The sequence below is a fragment of the Oncorhynchus mykiss genome, chromosome 12, assembly GCF_013265735.2.
Source record: "Oncorhynchus mykiss isolate Arlee chromosome 12, USDA_OmykA_1.1, whole genome shotgun sequence".
NCBI classification, from domain to species: Eukaryota; Metazoa; Chordata; class Actinopteri; order Salmoniformes; family Salmonidae; genus Oncorhynchus; species Oncorhynchus mykiss.
Genome location: NC_048576.1, coordinates 19,054,463 through 19,064,682, shown reverse-complemented (window position 1 = coordinate 19,064,682; position 10,220 = coordinate 19,054,463).

Genomic DNA, 10,220 nt, shown 5'->3' with positions numbered 1-10,220 from the left:
CATTTAGTTTTACTTGCATTTAAAAGCAGTTGGAGGCCACGGAAGGACAGTTATATGTCAATGAAACTCATCTGGAGGTTTGCTAACACAGTGTCCAAAGAAGGGCCAGAAGTATACAGAATGGTGTCGTCTGCGTAGAGGTGGATCAGAGAATCACCAGCAGCAAGAGCGACATCATTGATATGTACAGAGAAAAGAGTCGGTCCAACAATTGAACCCTGTGGCACCCCCATAGAGACTGCCAGAGGTCCGGACAACAGGCGCTCCGATTTAACACATTGAACTCTATCTGAAAAGTAGTTGGTGAACCAGACGAGGCAGTCAATTGAGAAGCCAAGGCTATTGAGTCTGCCGATAAGAATGAGGTGATTGACAGAGTCGAAAGCCTTGGCCAGATTGATGAAGACAGCTGCACAGTACTGTCTTTTATCGATGGCGGTTATGATATCGTTTAGGACCTTGAGCATGGCTGAGGTGCACTCATGACCAGCGCGAAAACCAGATTGCATAGTGGAGAGGGTACGGTGGGATTCGAACTGGTTGGTGATCTGTTTATTATTAACTTGGCTTTCGAAGATTTTAGAAAGGCATGGCAGGATGGATAGTTGTCTCGAAGAGAGAAAAGACAATAGTTTAACAAATGAATTTATTCAAAAATGAAGGAGAATCAAGAGACAGAGATGTTGTATTGTTTTTCACTTAAACATACTTAACTAGGAAATGCTGCTATGTAGTTTAGCCTATTCAAACACCCAGCTCAAACAGAAAGGGATGCTATGTTACCTAGCTGGCTATGGCTGTCCAACACTGGAACTCTTCCAAGTCAAGGTATGCTTTTGGTTTTATTAATTTATTGCCACCGGGGCAATACTGCTAAACTACTTGCTGCTGACTGTACACTGAATATAGCGGGTTTACTAACGCATTAGTTATAGTAGCTACATTGCCTTCGGAAAGTACTCAGACCCCTTGACTTTTTCCACATTTTGTTATTTTACAAACTTATTCTGAACTTGATTAAATGTTTTTTTGTCCCTCAAATCTACAGAAAATACCCCATAATGACAAAACAAAAACAGGTTTTTATAAATGTTTGTCAGTTTATATATATATATAATTTTAAAACATTACGTTTACATAAGTATTCAGACCCTTTAAAACTTCTTGATGCACCCATCCCGTTAGCGGGATAATTTTCATCAACATCTGCTGAATTGCAGCGCGCCAAATTCAAATGAAATGACTAGGAATATTTATTTTTCATGAAATCACAAGTGCAATATAGCAGAACACAGTTTAGCTTGTTGTTAATCCACCTGGCGTGTCAGATTTCAATAAAGCTTTTCGGCGAAAGCATACCAAGCGTTTATGTAAGAACATCTCTCTCAGTAGGCAAAATATTACAAACAGCTAGCAGCCAAGTAGATTGGTCAAGAAAGTCAGAAAAGCCATACATTTGATGATCTTCGGATGTTTGCACTCACGAGACTCCCAGTTACACAATAAATGTTCCTTTTGTTCCATAAAGATTATTTTTATATCCAAAATACCTCCATTTGTTTGGCGCGTTATGTTCAGAAATCCACAGGCTCCAGCGGTCACGACATCGCAGACGAAAATTCCAAATAGTATCCGTAATGGTCGTACAAACATGTCAAACGTTTTTTATAATCAATCCTCAGGTTGTTTTTACAATATGTAATCGATAATATGTCAACCGGAATGTAGCTTCTTCCATAGGAGAGAGAGAGAAAATGGCTGTTGCGCATGAAAAACTCTGCTGGCACCCAGCCATCCACTGTCGTGATGGGTTCTTTCTCGCTCATTTTTCAAAATAAAAGCCTGAAACTATGTCTAAAGACTGGTTACACCTTGACGAACCCATAGGAAAAGGATTTGGTTGATATCCCTTTAAATGGAGGCAAGGCATCCAATGGAACAGAGAGCTTTCAGGAAAAACAGCACTTCCTTGTTGGCTTTTCCTCAGGTTTTCACCTGCAATATCAGTTCTGTTATACTCACAGACAATATTTTGACAATTTAGGAAACTATAGAGTGTTTTCTATCCTAATCTGACAATTATATGTATATTCTAGTTTCTTGGCCTGAGAAATAGGCCGCTTCAAATGGGTACTTTTTTTTGTTGCCAAAAACTAAAATACTGCCCCCTACACTCAACAAGTTAATCAGTACTTTGTTGAAGCACATTTGGCAGCGATTATAACATTGAGTCCTCTTGGGTATGACTCTACGTGCTTGGCAAACCTGTATTTGGGGAGTTTCTCCCATTCTTCTCTGCAGATCGTCTCAAGCTCAGTCGGGTTGGATGGGGAGCGTTGCTGCACAGCTATTTTCAGGTCTCTCCAGAGATGTTCGATCGGGTTCAAGTCTGGGCCCTTGCTGGGCCACTCAAAGACATTCAGATACTTGTCCCAAAGCCACCTCTGTGTTGTCTTGGCTGTGAGCTTAGGGTTGTTCTCCTGCTGGAAGGTGAACCTTCGCTCCAATCTGAGGTCCAAAGTGCTCTGGAGAATGTCTTCATGCTCTATGTACTTTGCTCTGTTCATCTTCGCTTCGATCCTGACTAGTCTCCCAGTCCCTGCAGCTGAAAACATCCCCAACGCATGATGCTGCCACCACCATGCTACACCGCAGAGATGGTGCCAGGTTACCTCCAGACATGACGCTTGGCATTCAGGCCAGAAATTTCAATCTTGGTTTCATCAGACCAGAGAATCTTGTTTCTCATGATCTGATTCTTTTGGTGCCTTTGGCAAACTCCAAGCGGGCTGTCATTTGCCTTTTACTGAGGAGTAGCTTCTGTCTGGCCAATCTACCGTAAAGGCCTGATTGGTGGAGTGCTGCAGATATGGTTGTCCTTCTGGAAGTTTCTCCCAACTCCACAGAGGAACTCTAATGCTCTTTCAGAGTGACCATTGGGTTCTTGGTCACCTCCCTGTCCAAGGCTCTTCTCACCCAATTGCTCAGTTTGGCCGGGCTGCGAGCTCTTGAAAGAGTCTTGGTGGTTCCAAACTTCTTCCATTTAAGAATGATGGATGACACTGTGTTCTTGGTGACCTTCAATGCTGCAGAGATCTTTTGGTACCCTTCCCCAGATCTGTGCCTTGACACAATCCTGTCTCAGACCTCTACGGACAATTCTTTCGACCTCATGGTTTGGTTTTTGTTCTGTCATGCACTGTGAACTGTATATAAACAGGTGTGTGCCTTTCCAAATCATGTCCAATCAATTGAATTTACCACAGGTGGACTCCAAGTTGTAGAAACATCTCAAGGATGATCAATAGAAACAGGATGCACCTGAGCTCAAATTCGAGTTGGGTCTCATAGCAAAAGGTCTGAATACTTATGTAAATAAGGTATTTCTATTAATTGAAATGCATTCCAGGTGATTACCTCATGAAACTGGTTGAGAGAATGCCTAGAGTGCGCAAAGCTGTCATCAAGGCAAAGGGTGGCTATTTGAAGAATCTCAAATATAAAATATATTTTGATATTTTTGAACACTTATTTGGTTACTACATGATTCCATATGTGTTATTTCATAGTTTTAATATCTTCACTATTATTCTACAATGTAGAAATCAAATCAAAGTTTATTTTTCACGTGCGCCGAATACAACAGTGAAATGCTTACTTACAGGCTCTAATCAGTTGTGCAAAAAAGGTATTAGTTGAACAATAGGTAAGTAAAGAAATAAAAATAACAGTAAAAAGACAGTGAAAAATAACAGTAGCGAGGGTATATACAGTAGCGAGGCTCTAAAAGTAGCGAGGCTACGGACAGACACCGGTTAGTCGGGCTGATTGAGGTAGTATGTACATGTAGATATGGTTAAAATGACTGCATATATGATGAACAGAGAGCAGCAGTAGCGTAAAGGAAGGGTTGACGGGTGGTGGGTGGCGGGACACAATGCAGATAGCCCGGTTAGCCAATGTGCGGAAAATAGTAAAAATAAAGAAAAACCCTTGAATGAGTTGGTGTACTTAAACTTTTGACCGGTAGTGTATGTATTATTAAAATGTTTGTGATTGAAGAATGAAAATAAAACAAATTGACATATTCTACGGTGTTCAGACTGAAAAGTACACCCTTCATCTGACAGACTCATATGAAGTCTGGATAGTGCAAGCATTTACAAACAGTTCCTCTTTCCCCTTGTGACAAGCCCACGTGCCAAACATCCCAAGCAGAATGGTAAACTAACCCTGTGTTTGTTCAGTGTTTGTGTGTCAAAGTCAAAACAGCAACACGTGACATTTGATCCATCACTGTATGCTAGGTGAGAAAAGAAAGTTAAACTGACTGGTGCCAGGTGCATGCATCAATCGCTTCTGCCCCACTCAAAGAACGTATGAAAAGTAAATAGGATATGATTTTTCAATATTGTTTGTGTATATATATATATATATATATATATATATATATACCTTGTTGAGAGAATGCCAAGAGTGTGCAAAGCTTTAATCAATCAAGCTGTAATCAAGACAAAGAGTGGCTACTTTAAAGAATCTCATATATATATAATATATTTAGATTTGTTTAACACTTTCTTGGTTACTACATGATTCCATATAGTTTTGCTGCCTTCCCTATTATTATACAATGTAGAAAATAGTGAAAATAAAGAAAAAGCTTGGAAGGAGTAGGTGTGTCCAAACTTTTGACTGGTACTGTATATATTTTTATTTGACAAAAATAGTGCACTGGGCCTTTACAACTTCTGTATTAGTGGAACAATATAGCCGTCTGCAGCACTGGATTTTTTTTTCTTTTCACAAGAGTAGTGCACTAGGCCTTTACTACTTCTGTATTAGCACAGAGAGAAATATTTTTCTCTCACCCCTTTACAAAAAAATTGCCAAAAATACTTCCCCCGTGAAAAGAAGCAGCAACAGCACAATGTGGCCACCTTGTGGTGCTATAACCCTTTCTGGGAATAGGCTGCTACTCCAAAGCAGGCCAACTGTCAGGAGTCTGACAGTCACTGCATTGTGTGACTGCTGCAGTGCTGATCCTTTTGTCTACAGCCATTTCAGATGATCTAGTTAACAACATACCATTATTATGAGTAAAAACAGGTAGATGTGAATTGACACTCGTTTTATTAACCTCTTGCATACAGTTGAAGTCGGAAGTTTACATACACTCGTTTTTCAACCACTCCACAAATTTCTTGTTAACAAACTATAGTTTTGGCAAGTCGGTTAGGACATCTACTTTGTGAATGACACAAGTGATTTTTCCAACAATTGTTTACAGACAGGTTATTTCACTTATAGTGTATCACAATTCCAGTAGATCAGAAGTGTACATACACTAAATTGACTGTGCCTTTAAACAGCTTGGAAAATTCCAGAAAATTATGTCATGGCTTAGTCTGATAGGCTAATTGGCATAATTTGAGTCAATCGGAGGTGTGCCTGTGGATGTATTTCAAGGCCTACCTTCAAACTCAGTGCCTCTTTGCTTGACATCATGGGAAAATCAAAAGAAATCAGCCAAGACCTCAGAAACCATGAAGCACGGGGGTGGCAGCATCATATTGTGGGGGTGCTTTGCTGCAGGAGGGACTGGTGCACTTCACAAAATAGATGGCATCGTGAGAAAGCAAAATTATGTGGATATATTGAGGCAACATCTCAAGACATCAGTCAGGAAGTTAAAGCTTGGTCGCAAATGGGTCTTCCAAATGGACAACGACTCCCATTGTTAGGCAGGAGACAAGACCATGTCGTGATTGTATCTCTGGCATGGCGCACGTCAACTGAAAGCAGCGTGCTCTCCACTTTCTTCTGGTATTATTTTATCAAATGGGAAAATAACTCTCGACAGACACAAGAAAAAAACTCTACAGAAATGTTGTAGCAGAATACTAATAAACATTAGTGAACTGACATGCTGTATCAGTCTTATCCAAGGCCAAAATAATTAGATGTTTTTATATTTGTTTTTATTTCTATTAGTTTTAAGATTTTTGTTTGAAATTCGGCACAGTTTCAGTAAGTTTTCAGATCTCATTTGCTCATTTTTTTGTCACGCCCAGACCGAAAGCCCTTGGGGTTCTCTATGGTGCGATAGGTCAGAGCGTGACTAAGGGGTGTTCTAGTCTAGAATTTCTGTGTTGTTTTGTTTTGGTTTAGTGCTATGTGCGCTACGAACTGCACGTTTGTTTATTTTTTGTTGTTTATTGAAGGTTCACTTTAATAAATATGTGGAACTCTACTCGCCTTGGTCCGCTCATTATGTATACGACGAATGTGACAGAATATCCCACCACTACAGGACCAAGCATCGTACCATGGAGGTAAAGGAGAGCTGGACATGGGAGGAAATAATGGGTGGATGCGAGACCCTTCCTTGGCGGTAGTCGCCAAGGAGTATAGGAGGACAGCGACGACGCAGTTGTTTTGGGGGTGGCACAAGGAGCTGTCGGCTGAGCTGAGGAGAGAGCCAGAGACCGTCTGGGAGTCGGTGGAGCAGTTTAGGGAAGGATGTCGGAGAGAGGTGTTGGCTAGGGGTATGCTGCAGCGCAGGCCTCCCCAGCCCGGTACGTCCTGTGCCGGCTCCCCGCACTCGCCCTGAAGAGTGTGTCATCAGTCCGGTGAAACCTGTGCTGGCTCCATGCACCAGGCCTTCAGTGTGCTTCCTCAGCCCGGTATGTCCTGTGCCGGCTCCCCGCACTCGCCCTGAAGAGCGTGTCATCAGTCCGGTGAAACCTGTGCCAGCTCCACGCACCAGGCCTCCAGTGCGCTTCCCCAGCCCGGTACGTCCTGTGCCGGCTCCCCGCACTCGCCCTGAAGAGCGTGTTATCAGTCCGGTGCAACCTGTGCCAGCTCCACGCACCAGGCCTCCAGTGCGCCTACCCAGCCCGGTACATCCTGTGCCGGATCCTTGCACTTGCCCTGAAGAGCGTGTTATCAGTCCGGTGCAACCTGTGCCAGCTCCACGCACCAGGCCTCCAGTACGCCTCCCCAGCCCGGTACGTCCTGTGCCGGCTCCCCGCACTCGTCCACCAGCGCGTGTGTACAGTCCGGAGTCTCCAACGATGGTCTACAGCCCAGAACCTCCAGCGACAGTTCACAGTCCAGAGCCTCCAGTGATGGTCCACGGTCCGGAGACTCCAGTGACGGTCAACAGCTCGGAACCTCCAGCGATGGTTCACAGTCCAGAGATTCCAGCGACGGTTCACAGTCCAGAGCTTCAAGTGACGGTCAACGGTCTGGAGCTTTCAGTGACGGTCAATGGTCTGGAGCTTCAAGTGACGGTCAACGGTCCGGAGCTTCAAGTGACGGTCAACGGTCTGGAGCTTTCAGTGACGGTCAATGGTCTGGAGCTTCAAGTGACGGTCAACGGTCAGGAGCTTCAAGTGACGGTCAACGGTCCGGAGCTTTCAGTGACGGTCAACGGTCTGGAGCTTCAAGTGACGGTCAACGGTCCGGAGCTTTCAGTGACGGTCAACGGTCTGGAGCTTCAAGTGACGGTCAACAGCTTGGAGCCTCCAGTGATGGTCAACGGTCCGGGAGCCTCCAGTTACCGTCAACGGTCTGGAGCTTCCAGTGACGGTCCACGGCCCGGAGCCTCCAGTGACGGTCCAGATTTCCCCTGCGCCGGTGCCCAGACCAGGCACGGCGTCCAGTCCCGCTCCATGGCCGGAGCCTTCCTCTGCTCCGGTGCCCAGTCCAGGCACGGTGTCCAGTCCCGCTCTATGGCCGGAGCCTTCCTCTGTGCCGGTGCCCAGTCGATAAACGCCGTCCAGTCCCGCTCCATGGCCGGAGCCTTCCTCTGCGCCGGTGCTCAATCCAGGCATGGCGTCCAGTCCTGCTCCATGGACGGAGCCTTCCTCTGCGCCGGTGCCCAGTCCAGGCACGGCGTCCAGTCCTGCTCCATGGCCGGAGCCTTCCTCTGCTCCGATGCTCAGTCCGGGCATGGCGTTCAGCCCGGCTTCAGGGCCAGATACGTGGTCTGAGCGTGGGCTACGTCCCGCAACGGAGCCGCTGGTTTAGTGCTATGTGCACTACGAACTGCACGTTCGTTTATTCTTTGTTGTTTTTTGAAGGTTCACTTTAATAAATATGTGGAACTCTACTCACGCTGCACCTTGATCCGCTCATTATGTATACGCCGAACGTGACATTTTTATTTAGTTTAAGTTTGATAAAAATCAGTATTTTGTTTTTAGTGGAGCAGCATCTCAGTGCAAGAGGCGTCACTACAGTCCCTGGTTCGAATCCAGGCTGTATCACATCTGGCCATGATTTGGAGTCCCATAGGGTGACGCAGAATTGGCCCAGCGTCATCCTGGTTTGGCCGCGGTAGACCATCATTGTAAATAAGAATTTGTTCTTAACTGACTTGCCTAGTTAAATAAATGTTACATTTAAAATATGTATATATGATTTAGTTTCAGTTTTAGTGTTAGGGATTGAGAGAAGCATGGTTGGTAGGCTAGGGGGCATTTATGTGTTATATGGTTTTTGTGTTCCAGAGTTATACCTAGTTGCCATCAGGAGACAAAAATGTCCTGACCACTCTGGGACCTGTGGTGCCACCTCTGTGTAGTTATCAAATCAAAGTTTATTGGTCGCATACACAGGTTTGCAGATGTTACTGCAGGCCTGCGAAATACTTGTATTTCTAGCTCAGTGCAGTAATACCTAGCAATAAAAAACATTACACACATAATCCAGAAGAATAAAATACAAAGTTATATATGAGGATGAGCCATGACTAGAATACAGTATGTAAACAGTATTTAAAGTGACCAGTGTTTAATGACTCTATGTACATAGGGCAGCAGTCTCAAGTTGCAGGGCAAAGTACTGGGTGGCAGCCGGCTAGAATGGTGACTAAGTTTCAGGGCAGGGTACTGGGCGAAGGCTGGCTAGTGGTGACTATTTAACAGTCTGTTGGCCTGGAGATAGAAGCTGTTTCTCAGTCTCTCTTAATTTCTGTTCCAGGTGGTGATACAGCCCGACAGGAGGCTCTCAGTGGTGCATCTGTAGAAGTTTGTGATGGTCTCAGAGGGCCTATGCCAAATTTATTCTCCTGAGGTTGAAGAAGCGCTATTGCGCTTTCTTCACCATGCTGTCTGTGTGAAGGGACCATTTCAGCTTGTCAGTGATGTGCACGCCAAGGAACTTGTCGATGTGGATGGGGACGTTCTCTCTCTGCTGTCTCCTGTAGTCCACGATCAGCTCCTTTGTTTTGTTGACGTTGAGGGAGAGGTTATTTTCCTGGCACCACTCCACCGGGGCTCTCACTTGCTCCCTGTAGTCTCATTGTTGTTGGTAATCAGGCCTACTACTGTTGTGTCGTCAGCAAAAGTAATGATTTCAAATCAAATTCTATTTGTCACATTCGCCAAATACAACAGTGAAATGCTTACTTACAACCCTTAACTTACGATGCAGTTTTAAGAAAATACCTCAAAAAAAGTAAGAGATAACAAATGATTAAAGAGCAGCAGTACATTACAAAAGTGGGACTATATACAGGGGGTACCAGTGTACCGGGGCACCGGTGTTGAGGTAATTGAGGAAATATGTACATGTAGGTAGAGTTATTAAAGTGGCTATGCAGAGATAATAACAGAGAGCAGCAGCAGCGTTCCCGGGGGATAGCCATTTTATTAGCCTGGGTAGTCATTTGATTAGCTGTTCAGGAGTCTTAGAGGCTATATAGGAGCCTCTTGGACCTAGACATGGTGCTAGGACTAGGGTGGCTGTAGTCTTTGAACATTTTTAGGGCCTGACACCGCCTGGTCCTGGATGTCAGGAAGCTTGGCCCCAGTGATGTACTGGGCCGTACGCACTACCCTCTGCAGTGCCTTTTTAAAACATTTATTTAACTAGGCAAGTCAGTTAAGAACAATTCTTATTTTCAATGACGGCCTAGGAACAGGCATCGCTGCCTTGTTCAGGGGCAGAACGACAGATTTTTACCTAATCAGCTCAAGGATTTGATCTTGCAACCTTTCGGTTACTAGTCCAACACTCTAACCACTAGGCTACCTGCTGCCTTGCAGTTGGAGGCCGAGCAGTTGCCATATCAGTCAGTGACCCATCAGGATGCTCTCAATGGTGCAGCTGTAAGACCTTTTGAGGACCCATTCCAAATCTTTTCAGTCTCCTGAGGGGGAATAGGTTTTGTCGTGCCCTCTTCATGACTGTCTTGGTGTGCATGGACCATGTTA